The 27,998-nt window shown below is 47.3% G+C and overlaps 1 long non-coding RNA gene across 1 annotated transcript; it reads right to left on the bottom strand.

The window, feature by feature from the left end:
• Nucleotides 1-17: 17 nt before the first annotated feature.
• Nucleotides 18-27,799, bottom strand: LOC138931035 (uncharacterized). The gene is made up of 2 exons (XR_011446346.1): nucleotides 27,650-27,799; nucleotides 18-731 (listed from the first exon to the last, which is right to left on the bottom strand). It is a non-coding gene; the product is annotated as an uncharacterized lncRNA (long non-coding RNA).
• Between the last annotated feature and the right edge of the window lie 199 nt (nucleotides 27,800-27,998).

Raw genomic sequence — 27,998 nt, 5'->3', positions numbered from 1 at the left:
ACGACTCATCCACTCTATCAAGATTATGACATAACACATTTATAGTGCAAAGCACCTGAAAGTAATCAGCTGTTAAGGAGTACGAGTTGCTCAGCTCACTGCAAGGTGGGTCAGGAAGGGACTTTAATCCAGAGTCGACTGACAGAGAAGAGGGCAGCGTAGTGACCCAAAATAACCGTCTTGTTGGGGCCACGTTGGACAGGACCCGGACATCACGGATCAGGTCCCTCTGTGGAGAGTTCCAAACAGTTTCGGGGAGAAATCTCCCAGCAGACGCAGGCTGGGAGACTGGCCCTGACCTCACTGCTCCCCGGGGCAGGCCCAGAACCAGCCCTCAGCAACTCCGGATCTTCCTGGACGTCCTGACTTCTTGCCCGTCTCGCTGTGGTTCTGTGGGCGAGTCGAGCGGAACTCGCGCGGTCCAGGCGTGGTTTGCCCGGGTCCCTTCGAGAGGTTCCCTTTCTTTCTCTGGTCCTCAGGGGCATCCCCCATAAGTCCTCTGCCCGAAAACCGAGCAGGAAGGATCGATTTTCTTCCGGGCTTGCTGGCATTTTGGTTTCTGTGGTCTGCAGGGGGCAGTGTTGCTCGGTGGAGACGCTTGCCCGTTTCTCCCCCGCCCGGCCGGGTTGAAAAAAGTTCTCGAAGTTTTTTGAGGTAATCAGGGACGGATTTTTTTTTCCTGTGCCTGCCCAGTTGGATGGCTCAAAATGCTGAGACACACATTAAGCAAACTGAAAATTTAACAACAAAGAGAAAATATTAAGCAGGTCAAGGGAAAAGAAGCAAATAACATAAGAGGGAATCCCCATAAAATTATCAGCTGATTTCTCAGCAGAAACTCTGCATTCCGGAAGGGAGTGGCAGGATATATTTAAAGTGGTGAAAGGGAAAAACCTACAACCAAAAATACTCTACCCAGCAAGGCTCTTCTTTCAGATTCAACAGAGAATCAAAAGACAAGCCAAGGCTCAGGGAATTCAACAGTACCACACCAACAAAGACTAATGTAAAATCTCTAGGTAAGTACAAAAGGAAAGACCAATGGAACACAATAGGAAGCCCAGAGATAGACCCTTGCACCTGTGGGGCACCTCATCTATACTCAAGGAGGTAAGAATGTACAATGGAGAAAAGACAACATCTTCAATAATTGGTGCTGTGAAAATCAGACAGTAACATGTAAAACAATAAAATTAGAATACTTCCTAACACCACAGGGAGGGAAAAAAAAACACTCAAAATCAATTAAAGAACAAACATAAGGCCAGATGCTATAAAACTCTTAGAGGAAAACATAGGGAGAACACTCTAACAAAAAATTTAGCAATATTCTCTTTCCATTCAGTTCAGTTCAGTCGCTCAGTCATGTCCGACTCTTTGCGACCCCATGAATTGCACCAAGCCAGGCCTCCCTGTTCATCACCAACTCCTGGAGTTCACTCAGATTCCCGTTCATCTAGTCAGTGATGCCATCCAGCCATCTCATCCTCTGTTGTCCCCTTCTCCTCCTGCCCCCAATCCCTCCCAGCATCAGAGTCTTTTCCAATGAGTCAACTCTTCCCATGAGGTGGCCAAAGTACTGGAGTTTCAGCTTTAGCATCATTCCCTCCAAAGAAATCCCAGGGCTGATCTTCAGAATGGACTGGTTGGATCTCCTTGCAGTCCCAGAGACTCTCAAGAGTCTTCTCCAACACCACAGTTCAAAAGCATCAATTCTTGGGCGCTCAGCCTTCTTCACAGTCCAACTCTCATATCCATACATGACTACTGGAAAAACCATAGCCTTGACTAGATGGACCTTAGTCGGCAAAGTAATGTCTCTGCTTTTGAATATACTATCTAGGTTGGTCATAATTTTTCTTCCAAGGAGTAAGCGTCTTTTACTTTCATGGCTGCAGTCACCATCTGCAGTGATTTTGGAGCCCAAAAAGATAAAGTCTGACACTGTTTCCACTGTTTCCCCATCTATTTCCCGTGAAGTGATGGGACTGGATGCCATGATCTTCGTTTTCTGAATGTTGAGCTTCAAGCCAACTTTTTCACTCTCCACTTTCACTTTCATCAAGAGGCTTTTTAGTTCCTCTTCACTTTCTGCCATAAGGGTGGTGTCATCTGCATATCTGAGGTTATTGATATTTCTCCCGGCAATCTTGATTCCAGCTGGACTGGATTCCAGTCCAGCATTTCTCATGATGTACTCTGCATCTAAGTTAAATAAGCAGGGTGACAATATACAGCCTTGACGTACTCCTTTTCCTATTTGGAACCAGTCTGTGGTTCCATGTCCAGTTCTAACTGTTGCTTCCTGACCTGCATACAGACTTCTCAAGAGGCAGGTCAGGTGGTCTGGTATTCCCATCTCTTTCAGAATTTTTGACAGTTTATTGTGATCCACACAGTCAAAGGCTTTGGCATAGTCAATAAAGCAGAAATAGATGTTTTTCTGGAATTCTCTTGCTTTTTCCATGATCCAGCAGATGTTGGTAATTTGATCTCTGGTTCCTCTGCCTTTTCTAAAACCAGCTTGAACATCAGGAAGTTCACGGTTCCCGTATTGCTGAAGCCTGGCTTGGAGAATTTTGAGCATTATTTTACTAGCATGTGAGATGAGTGCATTTGTGCGGTAGACACTGAAGAAGCTGAAGTTGAACGGTTCTATAAAGACCTACAAGACCTTCTAGAACTAACACCCAAAAAAGATGTCCTTTTCATTATAGGGGACTGGAATGCAAAAGTAGGAAGTCAAGAAACATCTGGAGTAACAGGCAAATTTGGCCTTGGAATGCAGAATGAAGCAGGGCAAAGACTAATAGAGTTTTGCCAAGAAAATGCACTGGTCATAGCAAACATCCTCTTCCAACAACACAAGAGAAGACTCTACACATGGACATCACCAGATGGTCAACACCGAAATCAGATTGATTATATTCTTTGCAGCCAAAGATGGAGAAGCTCTATACGGTCAACAAAAACAAGACCAGGAGCTGACTATGGCCCAGATCATGTACTCATTATTACCAAATTCAGACTTAAACTGAAGAAAGTAGGGAAAACCGCTAGACCATTTAGGTATGACCTAAATCAAATCCCTTATGATTATACCGTGGAAGTGAGAAATAGATTTCAGGGCCTAGATCTGATAGATAGAGTGCCTGATGAACTATGGAATGAGGTTCGTGACACTGTACAGGAGACAGGGATCAAGACCATCCGCATGGAAAAGAAATGCAAAATAGCAAAATGGCTGTCTGGGGAGGCCTTACAAATAGCTGTGAAAAGAAGAGAAGCGAAAAGTAAAGGAGAAAAGGAAAGATAAAAGCATCGAATGCAAAGTTCCAAAGAATAGCAAGAAGAGATCAGAAAGCCTTCTTCAGCGATCAATGCAAAGAAATAGAGGAAAAGAACAGAATGGGAAAGACTAGAGATCACTTCAAGAAAATTAGAGATACCAAGGGAAAGATGGGCTCGATAAAGGACAGAAATGGTCTGGACCTAACAGAAGCAGAAGATATTAAGAAGAGGTGGCAAGAATGCACAGAAGAACTGTACAAAAAAATCTTCACAACCCAGATAATCACAATGGTGTGATCACTCACCTAGAGACAGACATCCTGGAATGTGAAGTCAAGTGGGCCTTAGAAAGCATCACTAGGAACAAAGCTAGTGGAGGTGATGGAATTCCAGTTGAGCTATTTCAAATCCTGTGAAAGTGCTGCACTCAATATGCCAGCAAATTTGGAAAACTCAGCAGTGGCCACAAGACTGGAAAAGGTCAGTTTTCATTCCAGTCCCAAAGAAAGGCAATTGCAAGGAATGCTCAAACTATAAAATAAAAAATAAAGAAATAGGACCTAATTATACTTACAGTATTTTTACAGCAAGTTCAGTTCAGTTCAGTTGCTTACTCCAGTCCGACTCTTTAACACAGCAAATCAAACTATAAACAAGGTGAAAGACAACCCTCAGAATGGCAGAAAACAATCGCAAATGAAGCAACTGAAAAAGAATTAATCTCAAAAATATACAAGCATTTCATGCAGCTCAATATCAGAAATATAAACAACCCAATCAAGAAATGGGCAGAAGACCTAAAACAGACATTTTTCCAAAGAAGACATAGATGGTCAACAAACACATGAAGAGGTGTGCGACATTGCTCTTTATTAGTGAAATGCAATTCAAAAGTACAAGGAGGTATCATCTTTTCAGAATGGCCACCATCAACAAATCTACAAACCATAAATGCCTAACAGGATTGGTGAAAAGGGAATCCTCTAGCACTGTTGGTGGGTAAGTAAATCTGTACATCCAGTATGTAGAACGGTATGGAGATTCTAAAGAAACTGGGAATAAAAATACCACATGAAACAGCAATCCCATGATTGCTACTTTTACCTTAAACTGCTTAATATTTTCTGTTTGTTAGTAATTTTTCAGTTTGCTTAATGCAGCCTTTTTTCAACCCGGCCGGGCGGGGGAGAAACGGGCAAGCGTCTCCACCGAGCAACACTGCCCCCTGCAGACCACAGAAACCAAAATGCCAGCAAGCCCGGAAGAAAATCGATCCTTCCTGCTCGGTTTTCGGGCAGAGGACTTATGGGGGATGCCCCTGAGGACCAGAGAAAGAAAGGGAACCTCTCGAAGGGACCCGGGCAAACCACGCCTGGACCGCGCGAGTTCCGCTCGACTCGCCCACAGAACCACAGCGAGACGGGCAAGAAGTCAGGACGTCCAGGAAGATCCGGAGTTGCTGAGGGCTGGTTCTGGGCCTGCCCCGGGGAGCAGTGAGGTCAGGGCCAGTCTCCCAGCCTGCGTCTGCTGGGAGATTTCTCCCCGAAACTGTTTGGAACTCTCCACAGAGGGACCTGATCCGTGATGTCCGGGTCCTGTCCAACGTGGCCCCAACAAGACGGTTATTTTGGGTCACTACGCTGCCCTCTTCTCTGTCAGTCGACTCTGGATTAAAGTCCCTTCCTGACCCACCTTGCAGTGAGCTGAGCAACTCGTACTCCTTAACAGCTGATTACTTTCAGGTGCTTTGCACTATAAATGTGTTATGTCATAATCTTGATAGAGTGGATGAGTCGTTTTCTATGTACTTTCCCTCCCGCCCCCTTTCATTTAGTATCTCATTGCAATGAATATTGGTTTCCGTCCGTTGGTCGTGTCCGACTCTTTGCGACCCCATGGACTGCAAGCAGCACGTCAGGAGGCTTCCCTGTCCTTCACCATCTCCCGGAGCTTGCTCAGACTCATGTCCACTGAGTCAGTGATGACATCCAACCATCTTGTCCTCTGTCATCCCCTTCTCCTCCTGCCATCAGTCTTTCGCAGCATTGCAGGCTGTCTTACCCTCAATCCCAGTGAGCATTTTATGTCACTCTTCCACTGGGGAGGGGAAAGTATCCTACAAACCGGTGTGCAAACTTCAATCTGACAGACTTGAGACCTGAACATAGGGACACTCTCTGAGGAACCCTGAGAACCTGGAGAGCCGACTCTTCCTCTGTGTGCCACAGGTCCCAAAGGCATAAAATGAGGGCAGTAATAGCATCTGCTTCTTGGGTGGTGTCCAGCATCAATTACCCAGCAGGATCTTGGCTTGGCACTTTCCCTGTCATGTTATTATTGTAGGTGGCTGAGATGGTAAGGAGTCAGCCTGCAGTGCAGGACAGCCAGATTCAATCGCTGGGTTGGCAAGATCCTCTGGAGAAGGAAATGGCAACCCACTCCATTATTCTTGCCTGGAGAATCCCATGGGCAGAGGAGCCTGGCTGGCTACAGTCCAAGGGGTCTTAAAGAAACAGACACGTCTGAGCCACTTTCACTTCCACTTCACGTAATGATTTTCAAGTCAAAACTTACTGTCATAAAAAAGTTCTCTTTAAACATACAGGAATTCCTCAACGATCGGAAGTAAGACAAGGGCAACCACTCCATCCACTATCATTCACTATGTCCGCTTATATTATTTTATTGTAATTTTAAGTGTCAGTGGGTCCGGCGAAAGTGCTCACAACGGGCTCTCTGAAGGGCTCGGACGCACTTTGAATCAGCCAACCGGCACAAGCTAAGGAAAACCAAACCAAACCAAACCAAACCAGCCGCTTCTTGTGGCAAAAGGCTTCCTGTCATTTTATTAAAGCGCGAAGGGCGGAGGGAAAACCGGCCCGGCGACACTGTGGGGCAACACTGCCACCTGCTGGCCACAGAAACCAAAACGCCGCAAGCCTGGAATAAGAGTCATCGTTTCTGCTGGGTTTTCGCGCAGAGGACTGGACAGCCTGGATGCGAAAGTTAAGGGGGATGCCCGTAAGGACCAGAGAAAGGAAGGGACTCTCTCGAAGGGGTCCGGCCAAACCACCCCCGGACAGCCAGCCGTCCGCGGAACCATAGCAACACGGGCAGGAAGTCAGGGTGTCCGGGAAGATCCGGCGCTTGGTGGGCGGAGCTGCACTCCGATTGGCTGGCTCTGGGCCTGCGCGCCGCAACCCAGTGAGGCCCGTGCCCGTCTCCTGGCCCTGGTCGGCTAGAGATTTCTCTGGGACCGGGTTTCGAACTCTCCACTGAAGAACCTGACCGGTGACGTCCGGGTCCTGTCGCCCACTGCCGAAGCCCCCCACGTGCGGGAACGTTACAAGTCCCCTGTCCATTCTCCTCCCTCCCACCCCCGGCCTGTGACCGCGTCCCTCCCGTGGTACACTCACTGTTCTCTCAGGCCTCCCTCTTCTGATCCGGCCTCAGTGCCCACGAGGCTCACCCGGTCACCCCGGAGACTCTCCGTCCTTAGCGATGCTCCCTTCCTCCCCACCCGAGCATCTCTCTGCCCACGGTCCCGCCCCGGGCATCAGGAAGGACCGCGCCCCTCGTGGTGTCCGGGTTCCAGCATTCCTCCCTGTCTTCACCCTCAACATGACGTCCTGTCCTCCAGCTCCCTCGCACTAGTGCCCGTGCACTGATGCCACAGCCTCCTGGAGACCCAGCTCACCGACCGCGCGTCCTTTCACACCATGCGCCAGGCCCCTCCTGGATGGGCTGAGCCAGGGCTGGAAGCTGTCCCCCGCAAACACACCTCTCCCCGACAAACACACCTCTTGTGCTCCTTGCACCCTCCTGCCTGCCCACTCCCTGCCTGTGTCCGAGCACCTGAGCATCGAGGAGAAAACTTTACAACTTTACAGAAGTGTTTTATCTTAAATCCATGGCCGGAGTAGACCGCTGTTCAGTTTCAGGGTCACCTAACTACACCCCTACACTACACACTCCTAACCTTCCTCCATGCTAACGACCACCAGCCCCACCCGCCAATAATTCCTGGAGAATACCGAAGCAATCCGGTGGGATTTCTCAAGTTTCCCAGTCCCGATCTGCATGTTTCTGCCCTGGCACTCTGCTGCCCCTCTCCACGCCTGCCCCTGACTGCACGGAGCCGCTCACCTCTGCCCGCACGGAGCCGCTCACCTCTGCCCGGGATCCCATGCCTTGCACCTTCTCAGGGACTTTGCCCCTGCAGTTATCATTCCTCTCTCCTGAACCAGCACCTGCTCCCTCTACATCGGAGCATTCCACAGCACAGGGGGAAACCCACCGTCTTCCACCACCCTAGCCTGCAGCTACTGGCACATTACCGGTTGCCCTTCAAGGCAAAACTGCTTCAAATTCTGCTGAGAGATTCTCTCCTCTGCCGCCTTCCATGGAGCTTTTGTCCCAGTCACTCCACTGTAACTGGCCTCGTCATGGCCATCATGAATATCCATACTTCCTGATCCCACAGACACTCTTCAGTGCTCATCTTAGCCAACATCTCAGGCACCTTAGGCATATTTGACTCTTGTGTTCTTTATCCCTCTGTTTTTCTATAGATCAGGGGCGTGGGGCTTATGTGACAACAGCGTCTCCTAGATGTACTCGGCAAGGTACGCATTCTACACTATGCCCCCTTTGACCTGGATATTGTATGGTAAGTCATGGGTCAAATGAAAGACAAGCCAAAGAAAAGAGCATCCCAGTCACTGCGGGGGAACGGCCCACAGAGGCAGTGGCAGGCAGAGGTGAGAGAGCTCGGACAAGGAGGTGTGACAAGAAATGAAGAGGAACTCCAGGGAAAGGAGGATTCCACCCCATTCACACTTGGGACTCACAGCGGGCACACTGTACAATGACCCAACGGAGTCTTTGGGCAGAAGGGTGGCTGCAGTTTAGGAATTTCGTTTTCTGGAGCTGATCTTGGTTCCTGCTGCGGTGCAGGTGAGATCCAAGGGAGGGCTCTGCATCACCCGAGGGAGAAATGTGGAAAGGGACTGAATCCAGACGAAGCCTAAGCAGGCGATGGGCTAGGGGACCTCGCGGCTGAGGCTGAGGAGTGGACGTCCCTGCCCGGGGATGGGCTGGACGATCAGACCCAGATTCAGACGGGTCTGCAGATGCCAGCAGGGTGGCTGAGGCTCAGTCAGCCAGGGAGGACCGGGCCCACAGCAAGAGGAGAGAGACAACAATGCAAGTTTCACCGCCCCCACCCACGGGCGGTGCAGGTCAGCATCACCAGGTGGAGCCAGGAGAGGAGAGCACACCCTGCGAGCACACAGCCCACTGCTCCCAATACCATGCGTCTTTGGTTCCTTTCAAGCCATGCTTCTTGAAAGTATAGACACCAGGACCATCCTTATCTGGTTACCTCTCGATTCCTCTGCCATGTGCCCATCCACAGAACATCCCCTTGCTAACGCCTCCCAAGAGCTCCGTGGGCCAAACCATAGTACCCAGTGCTGTACTGGCCACGGACACATTCCGTTTTCAAAACCACTTTTCCTTGGTCAGAGTCTGTGACAGCAGCCCACCCTGGCTTTCCCCCTACCTCTCAGTCCATTACTTCTAAGTCTCCTTGTCGGTCCATTTACTTTGATCCCCTCCTAAATCTTGGGCTTTGTTTTCCTCTGGTTTCCAACCTCTGCCCTGTGCTCTTCCACTCCGTACATGATCCTTGGGTGACCACGTCACCCCCGCAGAGCTCCTACCCATCTGACTTGTTTTCATCAGTATCCCCCCGTATGCTGATGGCTTTTCCCATCACTAAATCTACCTAGGACATCTCAGCTGGGCCCCAGATTCCCCACAGGCCGAGACGTATGGGGCATCTGCACTCAGATGTCCCAGAAGCCCTGCAGACCTGCTAGTAGCCCCAGGCCAATGTTCCCTGGGGTGTCTCATGGATGGGCACCGCCATCCACCCAGTTCCTTAAACCACAATCCCGGGCATGCTGCTGGGTGTGATCTTCACTGTGCAGTGACTCCCCTGGAGCTGCTCTGCAAAAGGCTGACCCGAGATCTTCCTGTTGCCACAGGTGGGGATCCGTTCCTCTCAGAGGCCCTGTTCCTGCAGACACACTCTGAAGGTGTCCGGAGCACGGGCCATCACCCTCTTTTGGATCTCCGAGAGAACCCGGGCACTGTAATGCACCTGAGAGGTTGAAAGCCCTGTCTTTAACAAGACGATGAGTCAGGACACAGCAGTGCAAGCCCATCACTGGGGAATGTGCCAAAGAATATCTGGAAGAGATCCCTAAGGAACCCTTAGGGAGGTGGGTCTTCATGGGTGTGCACCAAACAAGGGATTGCTTAACTGTATTTTCCCCAATGACCATCCTGTTCCGATTTGGTCTTCATCTGAGCGCGGGAGTTAATTTGATAACACAGGAAACAGTTTAAAAGGGCAACTGAGCACAGGCAGCAGATACGCTGACAGCCGATCCTGCTGCATCAACATCCACAGCTACAAGTCTCAGCCATCTTTAATCTTTGACGCACTGTTCCGATCTGGTGCACGACGGTATCTCCACAGTGTTTTAGGAATGTATTCAACTAACTAGGCACAAGGGATCCTGACAAGAACTAAAACGTACTGAGTTTCACTAACAACAGCAGGGTTTTAACTGTAAAACTTTGGATTCAGGAACATGCAGCAGAGCAAGCACAAGGTCAGTTTTCAAACTAGTATTAATTTGGGCAAGTCGTCCCTTTCCTCAGCCTAAGATAGCTGTCAAGCATAGCGGGTCATGATGAAAACCTGTTTTCGCTGTAGAGAGGAGTTGCAAATTTTCGATCTTCGATTTCCTCCTGTAAGAATGGGTTCCGTTTCCACAGCTGCAAGCTCGGCTTTCAGAAGAGAACACTTTCAGATAAAGCTCACGCCAGGGCCACATACCAGACCTACTACTTCAGACTCTCTGGGGATGTCCTGCCAGCATCGGCTCTCCTAAAGCCTCTCCAGGGGAGATCTGATGCACAGTTTAGGTTGAGAAGCACAATCACATGATGCTTCACCCATCCTGGTTTTAAATAGAATCCTGAACTGAAGAGCCATGTTTGCTACTAAAGACGTTACAAAAATTTTTAATTACGCGTCTTCCCTTCTGAGATGAATTTTGACATATTTATTCACAGCCATATTTAGAACAATTTCAATGACTCAGTGGTGTGTTATGCCCCCAAGTCCCCTTCCTTACCAGACACTCAGGCAGATGGACGGGAGGGAACGCACCTCAGTCCTGGCGGCAGAAGGAGGATGGATGGAGTTCCGTTGTCTTGGTTACTGCTCTGCTGAGCATCCCTCCTGGGTTGCTGAGCTCAGGCAGGGGACCTCACACCAGGCTACAGGTATTCCTGTGACCAGTGGTTGGAGCTAAGGGCTGAGATCTGTTACTGAATCTGGGAAATGGAAGCTGGGTCCACGTGATTTGAGAAGAATGGGAAAACAACTAAGTAGAATTTCAGATGCAGGGTGGCTTCTGGGAGCCTGTCCAGAGCCACTGACTTGTGGTCACACACTGGGCGCCTGTGCGTAAACACAGAGACACACTAGACGTGTGTGCTCACTGGGGGTTCTGTCCTGACGTGCACAGCGACTACCTCTGGAGGGAGCATCTAGCACATGTGGAGGAGGCCGGACCCAGGACGTGGAAGGAGCAGGGGCGCTCCCCACTGTTACAGAAGCAATGGCACATCTTTCCCCACATGTCTCACCTGCACTTCTGCATTACCGTCCTAAACTGCTTTACTGAGGTGTAATCACATACCACAGATCACACCCATCACTTCCAGGGCAGTGACTTTTAGCAACTTCACACAGTGTGCAACCACCGCCACAGTGCAGTTGTGGAACGCTGCCAGCACCACGAAAAGGGTCCGTGTACCCATCAGCAGTCGATCCCCAAGAGGACCTGCACGCCCAGGCACCCTCTCATCTAATTTCTGTCTCTGTAGATTTGCCCTTTGCGGGCATTTCATATCAACGGACTCCTGCAGGAAGTGGCCTTTTGTGTCTGGGTTCTTTCACTTAGCACAGTGCTTTGGAGGCTCACCCATGTGGCAGCAGAAAGCAGAAGCTCATCACTTTTCATCCATCTATGCTATTCCACTGAATGGCTACAGAATACTCTGTTTACCCCTCTCCAGCTGACAGACTTTTAGGCTGCTCCACTGTTTGGAGATTACAGACAGTGCTGCTGTGAAAGACATTCAAGGGCAAGTGTTTGTGTGGACATGGGTTTCATTTCTCATTTCCCCATGGTTTCCTTTCTTCTCTTGCACAGTGCACAGGCTACACCCTTCAGTCGGTGTGGAACAGAGGTGGTTGAAGCAGACCTCCTATCCTTGGTCTGGATCTCAAGAGGCAAGCATGCACTCAGACTCTGCTAGATGTGATGTGACGAGAGCTGGATGTTTCTCGGGGATGTTCTTCAGCACCACGATGACGATCCCCTCTATCCTGAGTTGGTTGGCCGTGTGTATTGATTTAGTTATTTACCTATTTGTCATGAACGGGTCTTGAAGGGTGTCAAATGCTTTTTCTTTGTCTGTCAAGATGACAGGTGGTTTCCGTCCTTCATTATATCAATACACTGTTTCCCATAACTGAAGGTGAGTGTTGGTCCAGTACTGCAATCCTGGGAGAGATCTCGCACAGCCCTTTGCAAAATGTTTCTCGATTTGGTTTGCAGATACGGTGTTGAGGGTGTATGCATCGCTATTCATGACAGATATGGGTCTGTAGCGTTCTGGTGATGGCAAGTCTGGCTTTGGTACTGGGGTAATACTGGGCTTATAGGATGAATTAGGAAACGTTCCCTCCTCCCTCCTGTCTATTCAGGAAGCATCTGTGAAGGATGGGTGCTATTTCTTCCTTAAACATTTGACAGATTTCACTGATGAAACCAGGAGGCCCAGGACTTCCCTTTGTGGGAAGGTCTTTAAATGAATGGTTCAGTATCGTTGCTTGCTACAGGTACATTCAGATTTGTTATTTGGCCACTGCATTTAAGCCAACTCCCATCCAGGATTCTCTGGCCTGTTGGTTCCTAAGGCTCGGTCTCCGGCCTAGAATTTGACGTGCTGCACATCTCTGCCCATCACCGGATTCTGGCTCCTACTCTGTAACTGGGGAGAGTATGCTGCTCAGAAGTGACCCCCAGATCACCAACGCCCAATGGGCAGGTTGGGGATACAGACTTTGAGGTGGGGAGGGGGTGGCACAGCTGATATCTTCATTTATAGCCGCCTATCCATCCTCCGGGCGCCCTCATGCAGGCTGTGGGTAATTCTGCAGTTGGGACTGGCACAGCAAGGACCCAGAGTACCCTGTCCCCTCCCCCGCCACGTCCACTTCATCTACCCTGATCCTTGTCATTCTTCTCGTCTCCTAGCAACGCAGCCTCACAGGGGATCAGTGACGCACTCGCCACCACATCTAAGGGTGTCAGATCTCCTCTCTGCTTAATGACTCAACCTCGAGGGCAGGGACTGGCCATGCAATTCCTCCTCACCTCCCCATCTCAACAGCCAACCTGGCATGGCATGGAGGGGATGTAACATATACAGTGAAAACATTCATGATTGGCTAAATGAGGGACTGTGGATGGCAGGATCGACCTGGGTTGGCTGCTGGAGTGAGCCCATCGCATCCCACCCTGGGGATCTTGCCCCAGGCGGGGATGACCATCCCTGCCCCAGCGCACTGTGGCTACCATCAGGGACGTACCTTATCCAGACTTGGTGTGCCACCAGCTGTGGACGGACACGGAAGTCACCGGGTCCTCCTACGTCACCCCAGCCTTTATGGAGGGTACGGTTGGGGATGCTCTGTCAGAAATAAGCCTGCGCTCATATGGCCTATTAGTCTATGACAAGGGAGCCAAGAACATCCATCAGGGAAAATGCTGTCTCTTTAATAAATGGTTACGGAAAACTGGACCCCCTTTTTTTACACAACATTCAAAAATAAACCACAACAACAGAAGATTAAAGACGAAATTGTTAGACCTTAAACCATAAAGCTCCTAGAAGACGACGTAGGCAGTATGCTGGTTGACATAGGTCTTAGCAATAGTTTTTTTGATATGTCTCCTCAGGCAAGAGCAACGAAATCAGAAAGAAACAAATGGGAGTTCATCAAACGAAAAAGCTTTTACACAGCAAGGGAAACCGTCAACAAAGGAAAAAGGCAACCTGCCGAGTGGGAGAAGATATGAGCAAGCGACACACATCCGAAAAGTCGTAGATGTCCAAAACAGCTAAAGGACTCATAGAATGTATTGGGAAAAACACCCAAAACCCGATTTTAAAATGGGGCAAAGCACTGAAGACATTTCTGCAAAGACGAGATACAGATGGCTAATAGACATATGAAAAGATGCTCAACATCTCCTCATCAGGGATTAGAAAATCAAGACCACAGTGAAGTACTTCCTCATACCTGTCAAGTAGCTCTTATCAAAAAGACAACGGGTAAGAAATGTTGGGGAGGATGCAGAGAGAAGGAAACCCTCGTGCGGTGTTGGTGGAAATGTATATCGGTGCAGCCACTATGGAGACAATGAGGCTTTCCTCAAAAACTGAAAACAAGAACTACCATATGGTCCAGCAGTTCCACTTCTCGGTATTTTTCTCAAGAATAGAAGAAACACTAGTCACAAAAGATATATGTGCTCCTCTGTTCACTGCAGCGTCATTTACAGCCAAGGGGAGCCAAGATATGGAAGGAACCTAAGTGCCCATCGATAGATGAGTCAAAAAGACAGAAATGGTGTACACACACACACACACACACACACACACAGAGTGGAATATTACTCAGCAATAAAAAAAGAATGAAATCTTGTCATTGTCGACAACATGGATGGACCTAGAGGGTGTTATGCCAAGTAAAACTATGCACACAGAGAAAGACAAATACCACACCATTTTATTTACATGTGGAACCGCAGAAATAAAATAAGAGAACACGGGAAACGAGAGAGAAATAGAGTCAGAGACACAGAGAACAAACTGGTGGTTATCAGAGGAGGAGGGAGTAGGGAGATGTGTAGAACAGGGAAGGGATTAGCAGACACAAACTTCCAGTTATAAAATAAGTCATGGGAATGGAATGTACACACAGGGAATATAGTCAATAATCTTGTAAGAAATCTCTGTGGTGACACATGGTAACCAAACTTATCATAGCAATTCATTTCATAATGTTTAAAAATATGGAGTCACTTTGTTGTGCACCTGAAACAAATATAGTATCATACATCAACTTTGGGCCTCCCCAGTGGCTCAGCGGTAAAGCATCCTCCTGCAATGCTGGAGCTGCAGGAGGCGTGGGTTGGATTCCTGGGTCAGGAAGATCCCCTGGAGGAGGGCATGGCAGCCCACTCCAGTACTCTTGCCTGGAGAATCCCATGGACAGAGGAGCCTGGCGGGCTACAGTCATGTGGTCGCAAAGAGTTGGACATGACTGATGTGACTTAGCATGCATGCACGCATGGCAACTTTACTGAAGAAATAAAGAGTGGGGGCTCTGAATGGAGGATGCTGAGGTTTGTGGGTCACTTTTCCTCTGGCGGCCTATGTGACCCTAAGCCATCCCCCTAACTTCTCTGTCCTCTGCTTTCTCACCTCATCAATTAGGATTGAAATCTTCCAAAATGATGGGTCTTTGAAGGAGGAGTAACTAAGATGACATAAAGAAATATATTGAATGTGGTCTGATACCTGATAAAGGATGAACAACCTTGAAATGCCAGGTTAGCCCTGCTAAACGTGCCCACGCTGACTAAATTCATGCCTCTGAGTTTCAAGAAGAAAAGCTCCCTTGGGAGACAAGTCCTGCAAGATGGGCTGAGCTCTGAAGCTCTCTGATGAGATCACAAGTTCAGACTCCAATAAATATACCCGTTCTCAAGCGCCTCTGTCTACAGAAGACTCGTGGATTTCTGCAGAACTATAGCTCTGGGGACTAGCTGAGAGCACAGACTGACAGACAGCAGAATTCATTTTCACTTCTGAAGAATCTCACGGGCACTTGCTGCCTACACAACACTGGGCTCTGAGTGTGGGGAGGAAAAGTACATTTCATCACTCATGTCTCCAGTAATGAAAAGGGAAGCTATTTGTTATTAGGGGAAAGATGTTTGTGAATCACAGATCTGAGAAAGGTCTTATATTCAGAATACGTAAGGAATTTTAAAATTGTAAAGGACAAAATGTAGTGAAAGAGGACAGATCCTTGTGCCAGGGATTGGGGTGTGGGAGGGGAAACCAGAAAGGGGCAGCACCTGGGCGTTTTTAGGGTGATGGACGTGGCCTGTGTCCTGGCCGTGGTGGTGATCACTGGAATCTCTCCATGTGTCAGAGCTCAGAGAGCTGCACACCCAAGGACAAGCAGGCCAGGAATTCCCTGGAGGTCCAGGGGTTCAGAATGCGCCTGCCATATAAAATTAATACACAGAAATCCATTGCATTCCTATATACTAATAAGGAAAAATCAGAAAGAGTAATTAAGGAAACAATCCCATTCACCACTGCAATGAAAAGAATAAAATACTTAGGAATAAATTTACATAAAGAGACAAAAGACCTGTATACAGAAAGCTATAAAAAAAAAAACTGAAAAAGAAATCAACAATGACACAAATAGATGGAGAAATGTACCACGTTCTTGGATTGGAAGAATCAGTATAGTGAAAATGACTCTACTACCCGAAGCAATCTGTAGATTCGTCACAATCCCGATCGAACTACCAGAGGTATTTTCCACAGAGCTAGAACAAATAATTTCACAGTTTGTATGGAAACACTGAAGACTCTGAATGCCCAAAGCAATCTTGAGAAGGAAGAATGGAACTGAAGGAATCAACCTTCCTGACTTCAGACTATACTACAAAGCTACAGTCATCAAGACAGTATGGTACTGGCACAAAGACAGAAATATAGATCAATGGAACAAAATAGAGAACCCAGAGATAAATCCACACACCTATGCACACGTTATCTTTGACAAAGGAGGCACAAATATACAATGGCGTAAACAAAGTCTCTTCAACACGTGTTGCTGGGGAAGATGCTCAACTACGTGTAAAAGAATGAAACTGGAACACTTTCTAACACCATACACACAAAAAAACTTAAAATGGATTAAAGATCTAAATGTAAGACCAAAAACTATGAAACTCTTAGGAGGAAACCATAGGCAGAACACTCTCTGACATAAATCACAGGAAGATCCTCTATGACCCACCTCCCAGAGTAATGGAAATAAAAACACAAATAAACAAAAGGGACCAAATTTAACTTAAATGCTTTTGCACAATGAAGGAAACTATAAGCAAGGTGAAAAGACAGCCCTCAGAATGGGAGGAAATAATAGCAAATGAAACAACTGACAAAGAATGAATCTCCAAAATATACGAGCACCTCATGCGGCTCAATACCAGAAAAACGAACAACCCCCAAAAAAGTGGGCAAGAGATCTAAACAGACATGTTTCCAAAGACATACAGATGGCTACCAAACACATGAAGAGATACTCAACATCACTCATTATTAGAAAACTGCAAATCAAAACCACAGTGAGGTATCATCTCACACAGGTCAGAATGGCCATCGTCAAAAAGTCGACAAACAATAAATGCTGGAGATGGTGTGGAGAAAAGGGAACCTTCTTCCACCGTTGGTGTAAATGCAAACTGGTACAGCCACTGTGGAGAACAGAGTAGAGATTCCTTAAAAAACTGGGAATAGAACAGCCACACGACCCAGCAATCTCACTGCTGGGCATACACCTCAAGGAAACCAGAAGCGAAACAGGCACATGTACCCCAATGTTCACAGCACCACTATTTACAATAGCTAGGACAGGGAAGGAACCTAGATGTCCATTGGCAGATGAATGGATAAGGAAGTTGTGGTGCATATACACAAAGGAATGTTCATTTCAGTTCAGTCGCTCAGTCGTGTCCGACTCTTTGCGACCCCATGAATCGCAGCACGCCAGGCCTCCCTGTCCATCACCAACTCCCAGAGTTCACTCAGACTCACTTCCATCGAGTCGGTGATGCCATCCAGCCATCTCATCCTCTCTCGTCCCCTTCTCCTCCTGCCCCCAATCCCTCCCAGCATCAGAGTCTTTTCCAATGAGTCAACTCTTCCCATGAGGTGGCCAAAGTACTGGAGTTTCAGCTTTAGCACCATTCCTTCCAAAGAAATCCCAGGGCTGATCTCCTTCAGAATGGATTGGTTGGATCTCCTTGCAGTCCCTGGGACTCTCAAGAGTCTTCTCCAACACCACAGTTCAAAAGCATCAATTCTTGGGCACTCAGCCTTCTTCACAGTCCAACTCTCACATCCATACATGACCACAGGAAAAACCATAGCGTTGACTAGACGGACCTTAGTCGACAAAGTAATGTCTCTGCTTTTGAATATACTATCTAGGTTGGTCATAACTTTACTTCCAAGGAGCAAGCGTCTTTTAATTTCATGGCTGCAGTCACCATCTGCAGTGATTTTGGAGCCCCAAAAAATAGTCTGACACTGTTTCCACTGTTTCCCATCTATTTCCCATGAAGTGATGGGACCGGATGCCATGATCTTCGTTTTCTGAATGTTGAGCTTCAAGCCAACTTTTTCACTCTCCACTTTCACTTTCATCAAGAGGCTTTTTAGTTCCTCTTCACTTTCTGCCATAAGGCTGGTGTCATCTGCTTATCTGAGGTTATTGATATCTCTCCCGGCAACCTTGACTCCTGCTTGTGTTTCTTTCAGTCCAGCGTTTCTCATGATGTACTCTGCATATAAGTCAAATAAGCAGGATGACAATATACAGCCTTGACATACTCCTTTTCCCATTTGGAACCAGTCTGTTGTTCCATGTCCAGTTCTAACGGCTGCTTCCTGACCTGCATACAGATTTCTCCAGAGGCAGGTCAAGTGGTCTGGTATTCCCATCTCTCTCAGAATTTTCCACAGTTTATTGTGATCCACACAGTCAAAGGCTTTGGCATAGTCAATAAAGCAGAAATAGATGTTTTTCTGGAACTCTCTTGCTTACTCAGCTATAAAAAGGAACGCATTTGAATCAGTGCTAATGAGGTGAATGAACCTGGAGCCTGTTATACAGAGAGAAGTCAGTCAGAAAGAGAAAGACAAATACTTATATTAATGCCTATATATGGAATTTAGAAAGACGGTAGCAACGATTCTACATGCAAGGAAGCAAAGGGGACAGAGACGTACAGAACATACTTTTCAACTCAGTGAAAGAAGGCGAGGGTGGGATGACTTGAGAGAATAGCAGTGAAACATATACATTACCATATGTAAAACAGATGACCAGTGCAAGTTCAAGGCATGAAGCAGGGCACCCAAAGCCGGTGCTCTGGGACAACCCAGAGGGATAGGGTGGAGAGGCAGGTGGGATGGGGGTTCAGGAGGGGAGGACACATGTATACCTGCGACCGATTCATGTTGATGTATGGCAAAAACCATCACAATATCATATAGTAACTATTCTCCAATTAAAATACATTAATGATTAAAAAAAAAAAAAGAATCCACCTGCCAATGCAACAGGCAGGCGTTCAATCCCTAGTCCAGGAAGATTCCACGTGCCGCAGGGCAACAAAGATGTTGTGTCACAGCTACTGAACCCACCTGCTCCGACTACTGAAGCCCTCGAGCCTAGAGTCCATGCTCCGCAACGAGAGAAGTCTCTGAAATGAGAGGCGCATGCACCGCCACTAATGAATAGTCCTCCTCCACAACGAGAGAAAGCCCTCGTGCAGCAACAAAGACTCAGTGCACCCAACTCTAAATAAATACATAAGAAGAAAGAAAACCGGGCCAATCTTACTGTATGTTCATTTGAAAAATCCAGTGGTAGATACCAAAGTAGGTGCATCTCTCTATATCCTTTGAATGATCATTATCTTGGGTGAAGCTAACAAAAATTACATCACAGGCTATATTAAAATTTTAGATCAGCTTCCCAGGCACTGCTCTTTTCTAGAGAGCTACTTTTCTCAGAGAACTGTTACCTAGGAACTTTAGTCACCGGAACTGAGGCCTCCACCACATTCCAGGGCAGAAAGCAAAAGACAATAGGAGGACATGGTTCAAATCCTATGAGTTTATGAGTTGCCTGTGACCACTGGCTAGGATGAACACACATCCCAGAGTCTCTTCACATTTCAGTAACTGAAACCTGTATTTCAACCACTTAGTTCAGTTCTTTAAGGCCACTGCTATCCTCTTAAACAAACACTTGGTGTGAAACACTTGGAAAATGACCTTAACCCAATTCACTCCCAACCTCTTTTCACATGTCACAAGGAGTCTCTCACGATGATATTGCCCCACCTAGAAAGCCAATTCTCAGATAAAGAAAAGAATTCACACACACACACACACACACACACACACACACACACACCCCTTGTGAAGAAATACTGAGATTTTAGAAAGTGACTCACAACTAACCCATGGTTCATCGTTCTTTTCTCTCTTCTCCCCCCATCCACGCTGAGAAATGAATATTTGGCCATGCTGTCTGATTTGCCCACCAATTTGCTCATACCACACACAGGATGTTGTTACAAGCGAGCCTATACACAAGGCATTGACACCAGCCAGCCCTACTGAAGTCGGGTACCTGGGGGCAGGGAGGTGGCTGGGGCAATAAATTCATCATCTCATTTCCTTCATCACCCTACCCCATTTCATTCCCTGCAGTCACTTGGCCCAAACGAATAACGATCTCGCACCAAATCTATGCTTAAAGCACCACCGCCTCAAGTTTCCTTCATTATCTCATGTGGCTTCTGAGGCCAGGGAACAGATTTTACTTGAGATGAGTAAAGCTAGAGAGACAGCACGTTGGCCAGAGATTCTGTTTGGGAGGTGACGTCTCTCAGTGTACTCTTTATGACCCCATGGACCAAGGCTCCTCTGTCCAGGGGATTCTCCAGGCGAGAATACTGGAGTGGGTTGCCATGCTCTCCTCCAGGGAACCTTCCCGACCCAGGCATTGAACCCAGGTGTCCCAATTCCCCTGCACTGCAGACAGATTCTCTACCGCTAAGCCCCCGGGAAACCCATGATGAACCTAGACAGCATATTAAAAAGCAGAGACATCACTTTGGTGACAGAGGTCTGCAGAGTCAAAAATATGGTTTTTCCAGTAGTCGTGTACAGATGTGTCAGTTGGATCATTAAGAAGGCTGAGTGATGCTTTCGAATTGTGGTGCTAGAGAGATGACCCTTTAGAATCCCTCAGACAGTAAGGAGAACAACTCGGCCAATCCTAAAGAAAATGAATACTGAATACTCTGAATACTCACTGGAAGGACTGATGCTGAAGCTGCAATACTTTGGCCACCTGATGAGAATAGCTGACTCATTGGAAAACACTCTAATGCTGGAAAAGATCGAAGGCAGGAGGAAAAGGGGGAGACAGAGGGTGAGATGGTTGTGTTAGCATCACCAACACAATGGACATTACTTTGATCAAACTCAGGGAGATAAAAAATATAAAACGAAAAGAAAAAAAAATAAAAACAAACTCGGAGATAGTGTAGGACAGAGGAGCCTGGCGTGCTGCAGTCCAAGGGCTCGTTAATAGTCAGACATGACTGAGCGACTGAACAACCACCACCACCACCACCCTACCTTTGAGCTTCCCTAAGGTGCCACAGCCTCACTCTCAGCAGAGCTAAGAAGCTGTGTCTGTCAGTGGTAAAGGCTGAGACTCAATGTCTTCACACTCTCAGCAGCCCCTGCTTAGGGTTGATGGCGAGTCCTTGGAACACTCATCACTCCCTCCCAGAGCTCAGACCATAGAGCCTTCTCACAACAGTAATGGAGGACCCTACCCTGGTACAGAATTGGGAGTTGGAGCTGTTTACCCCTCTCAGTGTGTTTTCTCCCTTTACATTCACTTCCACATTTCTTCCTTGAGTCACCGAATCCAAGTCCACTCACCCCCAACTGGTCCCTGCAACAAGCTGCACCTGCCTCTCCAGCACATCTCTAGCACCACATGCACAGGGTGGGTGCATGTACCCCCTGTGCGGTGTATCTTCTTTCTCCTTTCTCTTCGGAATCTGTCAACTCCCAGACATCACAAAAAGGGCTCCAGATCGATCGCCCACAAAGGGGGCCCCTGGTGCTGCAGGGGAGGCTGTGACTCTCATTCACAGCCTGGGTCAAAGCAGGACTGTGTTATAAGCGCCACAAGCTCCCCCACTGCATCATGGGAGCCAAAACAGCAAAGGTCTGAAAGTCCTAACACAGACATTTCCGAGGATAGAACACCAGTGTCTTCCTTGGGACCTGTGAGCTGTTGTTTGGTTTGGGCCTATAGCGTCAGTGACCTTTTTCACAATGCTTGCAGGCTTAGCCAGCCTTCCTTCAGGACCTCTCTACTCCCCACAGCCCCCCACCTACTGTATCAAAGATATTACTTCTGACTTCAGTGCGCCCATTGGGTTTTCACCTGGCAGGGATGCCAATGGAACTTTTTTACGCTGAAACCTCAAGATACCTGAGGAGAACGAGTCTTCAGAAAGTCCAGTTTTCAATTATAATAGAAAAACTGCCTATGTAACAATGAAGATACAACAGATTAAAATACTAATAAAATGTTATTTGGAAATTAGCTAGAATGTCACACTTAGGAGAAAAAAACTTAGTATGTGGCCTATTGCCTTCCACGTTTTGTTCTCTGCATTTAAGAAAATTACGAGATGGGGGAGGTAATGTCTTCATGATATCGTATCTGTGGTTCTATCTGTTTATCACTATGGTTATGCTACTTTCCATAGTGATGAGGGTGCTGTACTAATGTCGGTCAAAGAAACACTGTTTAGACCTCGGTATGGACCAGGAACTGTTCTCTGTGATGTGTGCATGTTGACATGACACCCCATGGTCTTTCACGCACCTAGGAGACGCTGTGTTCAATCCATACACAGATCCATAGTGATGTTTCATGTGGATGGAGAGGTTGATCTGCCTTTGGACCCAGAGTACACCAGACACTGCACTGTATTCCAGATTGGGGGTCTGATATCACACCTGGCTGTTTCTCTCTGGCCTGGGCACCAATCTGACTCAGCTCTTGCCAGCTAGGTGACTTTGTGCACATTCATTCACCCATTAACGTCTACGTGTCTCTGCTCCTCAGCTGCCCAAAGGGATGACAGCAGTAAAAATGCTAACCTCACAGTGTTGCTGTGAGTACTCCAAGACTTCATTATGTGTTTATGTACGGAGAGCTAAGCACGGTCCAGAAGGGGAGCTCTTCTTCTTGTGTCTCTTCACTTCTGTTTCCGCCTGTACTAGTATCCCCCTGTCCCTGCCCCCACGCTTTCACCTCCCCCACCCCTACTCTGCTCTCTCTCCCCTGTGCCCCTGTCCTCAGACTCTCCATCCCAGAACACAGCTGAACATCTTCTCACGATTTATCTCAGAAAATACCATCACCCTTGGATTAAACAATCATGAATATTAGCAGAAAAAATAAGAAACACAATAAACGGGCAATGTTAAAACTACACAAGAAATAAAGCATTGCTGATGAAAGTCTGACTACTAATATTTTCATATTTTCATCAGATTCAGATCTTCAGAATTTGATATATGAGAATTAGACTTGATAAAACAATGGCAGAAAAATTAATGCAATGTGGTTCCTTAAATAAGACCTAATGAAGTGGGGGCACATGGTGTGTTCACGGGTTGAGAAATTCAATATAATTAGGATGTCAGTAGTCCCCATACAGATCCATCAATTTCATACAATTCCAGTCAGAAATTCCAGCAGGACTTTTTTTGTACATATAGACTAATTGATGATAAAATTTCTGTGGTAAGGCAAATGAACGAGAATAGCCAAGTGATTCTGAAAAACAACGTCGGAGGATTAACACTAACCTGAAATTTACTTTGCACCTTCAACCAAATGTTGTAAGCAACTAAGTGTCTATGAAGGGACGAATGGATAAAGAAAACGTGGTGACACCGGTCAGAACGGCCACCATCAAAAAGTCTACAAACAACAAATATGACCCAGCAATTCCACTGCTGGCAGACACCCCGAGGTAACAGACACATGTACCCCAACGTTCACTGCAGCACTGTTTACGATAGCTAGGACATGGAAGCAACCGAGATGTCCATTGGCAGATGAGCGGATGAGGAAGCTGTGGTACATATACAACGGAATATTACTCAAGTATAAAAAGGAACGCGCTTGAGTCAGTTCTAATGAGGTGGATGAACCTGGAGCCTATTATACAGAGTGAAGTAAGTCAGAAAGAAAAAGAGAAATACTGTATATTAACGCATATATATGGAATTTAGAAAGACGGAACCAATGATCCTACATGCAGGGCAGCAAAGGAGACACAGACGTAAAGAACAGACTCTGGGACTCAGTGGGAGGACTCGGTGGGAGGATTTGAGAGAATAGCATTGAAACATGTACATTACCATATGTAAAATAGATGAGCAGTGTTAAGTTCCATGCATGTCGCAGGGCACCCAAAGCCAGTACTCTGGGACAACCCCGAGGGATAGGGTAGGGAGGGAGGTGGGAGGGGGGGTTCAGGATGGGGGGACACGTGAATCCCTATGGCCGATTCATGTTGATGTATGACAAAAACATCACAATATTGTAAAATAATTATCCTCCAATTAAAATAAACTAATTTAAAAAGAGGAAATGTGGTGATATATACAACGGAATATTATTCAGTCACAAAGAAGAAAATTACGCCTTTTCCAACAACAGGAATGGACTTCAAAGGCTTTATGCTAGGCGGAAAAAGTGAAAGAGAGAAAGGCATGTATTGTATGTTCTCATTTACATGCAGAATCTAAAAAAGTCAAACTTACAGAAATTTCTAAGAGTTTGGAATGGTGGTTTCCAGGGCCTGGGGAAAATGTTGAATACAGGGTACAAACTTACAGGTATGAGATGAATAAGTTACGTGGATCCAATGTATAGCATGGTGAGTATAATGAACAAAACTGTATAATACAGCGTAAGCTTAGAGGGTAGATCTGAGATGTTATTTCCTCAACATTTTTAAAAAAGGATTATGTGAGGGGATGAGAGGGCCAACCCTGTTGTGGCCAAATATGTGTGTATCAAATCATCACATTGGCATCTTAAACTTACAGGTTACATGTCAATAATACCTCAAAAAAGGTGGAAAAAGTAAGAGTCCTGAGTGTTTCCAGTGGGAGAGCCCTCAAGCTATATTCTGTGTCCCTCCGACATCTCCCCATCATTCTTGAACTTTCCCTTATTACTGACATGACAAGGTGAACCAGGCTCATTTATCCTTTCCTTCCTCAGCCTGGGAGCCCATCGTTTAGTGGAGAAAGGTGTTCAGAAGCTAGGATCTGGGGACTGGTGTTATTCTTTCCATTGGAATGTTGCTGTTTCCAGTAACTTGGGAATATATGTGTGCACACAATCACACACACAAACACAGAGACACACATCTATAGTTATACATCAGTCTAGCCACAATGCACACCGATCGAATACAAGAAGTTTGCATGGAGACCTTTAATTCCTAGAATTCCTAGGAATTTGTTCTAGTTTACTTCCTTTCCACACTGGAAATTCCCTTTTCCAAAAATGACAGACGTGGCTCTCAGCATTCTTATGTATTTGCTGAGTTGATGAATCCCAATGCAGATAAGTGAGCCTTCCTCCACAAAAAGGTCCTCTTCACAATCTATGCAGAACCATCCCTTGCCCTTGACTTCCACACCTCACTCAAGCTTGAATTCATGAAGCAGTTAGCCTCCTTCCCACCCAATCCCCAGGGATATCCTTCTTTCCACCTTGGGCTCTGACTCTCCAGGCAGGGATGCCCCTTTACACATACACATGCCTTGCCTGGCAACACCTAATGGCTTTAGGACTGACTTGTTCAGGCACCAAAAAGGGAAGGGAAAGAAAGGGTAGGGAGAGGAATAGGTGAATATGTCCTAATACAGTCAGCCAATCAACGTGAACTGGGCCAAACCCAAGCAATGTGATGAAGCCAGTCTTTTTTGTTTTCCCCCCTCACTGTCCTCCAACTTCCCTTCCTGCCTCTGTCCTTTGCCCCAGTTCCTTTTTCTTCGTAAGTCCTGCCCTCCATCAAGAGTACCAATGTTATGAGGCATGATTCCCACAGTATAACTGATCTCTGCTGCTTGGCTGACATTCAGCGTGACATCCCTGCAGACAGGACACTCACACTCTCTCTCACTCATCACGGATCAGAGGCTTCACTCCTAATTTCAGGGATAGGTAGGAGAGAAGGTGCAGGGCACATGTTGGAGCCTTCAGTCCTTCATCTGTGAAATGCGGATGATCACAAATTGTGGGAGACACGGAGACAGCAGCAACCAGACCCCTTTCAATGGGTGCTACATGCCAAACCCCGTGCATCACAGGACTCCTTGACATTCAGGAGCACGCCAAGTAGGTGTCCATGCCAGGACAGTTGCATCCGTTGGTCCTTCTGCCTGGAATGCTCTTCCCTTAGATAACCCCACGGCCTGCTCCCTCACTTCCTCCAGATCTCTGCTTACTTGCCATCTTTCAGGGAGACTTTCCCTCATTGCTTTATATAAAATAATAACATCATACCTACATATACCCTTTCCCCTGATCTAACATTACCTTTCCTCATAGTGCCTGCCACCCCTGATTTATTTACTGACCACCAAGTCTATGAAAGGAGAGACGTGGTCAGTTCTGTCCTGTCACAAACTCCTCCAATAGTGCTCAGGTATATGGCAGGTGCTCAGAAAACATTTGTGGAAGGACATTCTGGAGCCAGGCAACACACACTGCTAACATGCACAGGTACCCTACAAGACGCGCACTGACCCACTGTAATAATTAGGATGCATACTGAGATTCCAGGAGACAACTGATACGCTCAACAACACACAGTCAGCATGTGAGGTTCAAGGCCTCGGAATCATTCTGCCAGCTTCCAAACCCTCAGTTCCCGGACAGACACCTCACAGCCAAGAACATAAGAGGTTTTATTTCTGACACAGAGACTCCAGACAGCTCAGATAGATACCCAGAGACACCAAAAAGAACTCACTGAATCTCTGCACAGAGAGCACACAACTCGTCTCAGACCCTCAAACACAACTGAGACCATAACCATACACACTGTGACAAAGACCCTCCAAACAGACCAAAGTCTTCCAGACAGAAACAAATGAGAGCTGCACAGATACTTCACATCATGGAGACTGACTCCCAAACCACTCGACACTTCCCAATCTAATACAAAAACCCTAAACAGAAAGACAGAATTTTTAATAACTCAAGAACATCCTATAACCTTTAGATAAAGTCCCCAGACAGATGGAAAACCTGCACCCTGTGCACAGATCCCCAAGCGGCTGATAGTTAACACCTTTACATGAACCCATCCTTAAAGCAGCTCAGAGACATCACAACATGGGACCCTGAATCAAAAACTCAGAGCTCTCACAGTCTGGGGTGCACACGCCTACACAGAGATCTCACACCCAGAGAAAGCTCCAAAAATGCACACCCCGGAATACAGGCACACGCATCCTAGGGGCTCTGTACTATGCCTCGCAAAATCCACTCAGATCAAATATTCCATCACTCACAACTCCGCCCAAAGGCTCAAGGAGATCAAATGTACCCAAACAGCACCTGTGTCGTCACACGTAGCAATACACAACCCCAAGCTGCCAGATACACTTTACTCTCCAGGGAGAGACACCAAACTCAGAGACCTCTCCCTGGACAAGAATTGCATGCATTTGTGCAAATGACCGTGCGTGGCCACACGATACAGACTGAGCGAGAGCTAAACAAGACTGAAACGCCGTCAGCATGCTCCTCCAGCGACAGCGCCAAACCTCGCCACTAACTAGGGCAGCCATTCGACCCCTTCGGGAAAAGCAGTAAAACTCAGAGAAAAATTGTATGCGCTGAAAAGCCGCGCACGGCAACGCAGGCGCACGCGTACACACACAGGCCTGTGGCCCTCAGTTCCAGCTCTGCGATCCCAGTGCCCGTACCAGCCAGCCAGCCAAATCGAAGGGGGCCGACCAAGGAAAGCCGGAGTCCCGGGATTTCCGAGCCTATTCGCGTCCCGGAAGAGCTGAGTCCGGCAAGCACGCGGTGACCAATCAATGCCCAGAACGCTTCCTGACGCCATACCCGCAACTGGCAGCCTATCTCGCTCCGTAGCCATCCCCCTTGGGTGAAACCGTGTAGAAACCGAGGGGTGAGGTTGGAAAAGAGACGAAGAAAGTTGCAGCTTAATACCGGTGTCCACTCAGACTCGAATGCCACGGGAAGACGGAATGGAGCGAATGGGTATGGACCCATGGCGCCACGAGTGCCTCCGCTGGGAAGTGTGGTCGACTCCCGACGCGGTGTAAAGGGGCTCAGCGTTGTCACACGCCCTCTCCCAATGGTACCTTCCAGAGTGGGTGGTCTTACCGCTACCCCTCAGTGGTACATTCCAGGACAAAAGTGTTTCATCTCGCGCGCCCCTTGGTGGTGAGACTGAAGAACAGCCGATCTAGATGCCGGTGGCCCATTAGAGGATGATCCTCCTCCACGGGTGGAAAGGCAAAGTTAGGATGAAAACCCCGCCGATTGCTGCTGTCTT

The sequence above is a fragment of the Ovis canadensis genome, chromosome X, assembly GCF_042477335.2.
Source record: "Ovis canadensis isolate MfBH-ARS-UI-01 breed Bighorn chromosome X, ARS-UI_OviCan_v2, whole genome shotgun sequence".
Lineage (NCBI taxonomy): Eukaryota > Metazoa > Chordata > Mammalia > Artiodactyla > Bovidae > Ovis > Ovis canadensis.
This window is presented reverse-complemented; position numbering and strand designations above follow the sequence as displayed.